This window comes from Bos taurus, chromosome 6 (assembly GCF_002263795.3).
Source record: "Bos taurus isolate L1 Dominette 01449 registration number 42190680 breed Hereford chromosome 6, ARS-UCD2.0, whole genome shotgun sequence".
NCBI classification, from domain to species: Eukaryota; Metazoa; Chordata; class Mammalia; order Artiodactyla; family Bovidae; genus Bos; species Bos taurus.
Window position 1 is genome coordinate 39,592,863 of NC_037333.1, and position 1,250 is coordinate 39,594,112.

A 1,250-nucleotide genomic window follows, 5' to 3' on the forward strand; every position below is an offset into this window, starting at 1 on the left:
ATGACAAGATTGGTTTAACGCATTCTATATTTCTCATCCTGGTTGACATGCAACTATTTTACTTGTCCGAGAGTGCAAATCAAAATGGCATCTACTGCTGTGCTCACATTTCAGATCATCAAGGACTATAATAATGGAACAAATATTGTTAAATGTGCATTATTGTAACATTCACTTGCATCTTCATCACCATAATTAAATTAGTTGAAAGCATGCAATTGGATCATGGCATGATACTAAGTGCTTCATGTCTTTTGTGGAATATCTACAAGTTGAGAAGTTATAACAATTTGAATTAACAAATGCCTGCGTCAATATTCACCATCCAATCTGACTTGGTAAATACACTATGGAAGTCCTTCCCTGGTGGCTCAGATGGTAAAGAATCTGCCCACCATGCAGGAGGCCCAGGTTCAATCCCTGGGTAGGGAAGATCCCCTGGAGAAGGGAATGGCTGCCCACTCCAGTATTCTTGCCTGGAGAAGTCCTTGAACAGAATTCCATGGTGAGCTATAGTCCATGGGGGCACAAAAAGTTGAACATGGCTGAGCGACTAACAATTTCACTTTTCATGGAACTCCTGAAGCACTGGAATGGAGTCTTGTGGTTTATACTTCTGTTCATAAAAGATAGGCACACTCCTCCAAAGATGAAAATAGTGAAAAGACAGTCAAGAGTGCTAAAAGCCATAAGATGATAAATTGTGCACTCTATTGCTCCTAAGATTATCGGCAGCTCAAACTACTACTACCAGCCCCAATAGCATCCCTAATGTTGGAGGAAATCATCTCTGATAGTCCTCCCTGCCAGAGACTATTTTGTCTTTGCTTATGTGTGTTTCATTGCTTATAATTACTGTCCTTTCTCTACCTGGTAAAATGTTTCTCATTATCTAGGTACTGTCCATGGGAAACAGTAACTGACTTGAGAGCAGAAACATGCTTTACTTATCCTTATAGGCCCAGTCCCCAGAGAATGGCATATATAGCATGCTTGTAACAAATGTTTATTGAATAAATAATTTGAATCAGGCAAACATGGGCTTGAATTCCAGCTGCAGATTTCAGTAACTGAGATTGAGTAAAACAGTTGAAATTTCTGAGCTTCAATCTTCTAAGTTGTAAAATCAGGAAAATCAAATTTATCTCTTCATAATTTTGAGGGATGTCTATATTAAATGCTTAGTATAGCCTAAAAATGGTATTTCCTTTTCCTTTCCCATTGTTCCTCTTTTTGTTCTTCTCTTCTTG

The 1,250-nt window shown here is 38.4% G+C and overlaps 1 non-coding gene across 1 annotated transcript; it reads left to right on the forward strand.

Moving 5' to 3' along the window:
* Positions 1–360: 360 nt before the first annotated feature.
* Positions 361–432, forward strand: TRNAG-ACC (transfer RNA glycine (anticodon ACC)). Its single transcript has one exon. It is a non-coding gene; the product is annotated as a tRNA-Gly (tRNA).
* The last annotated feature ends 818 nt before the right edge of the window (positions 433–1,250 follow it).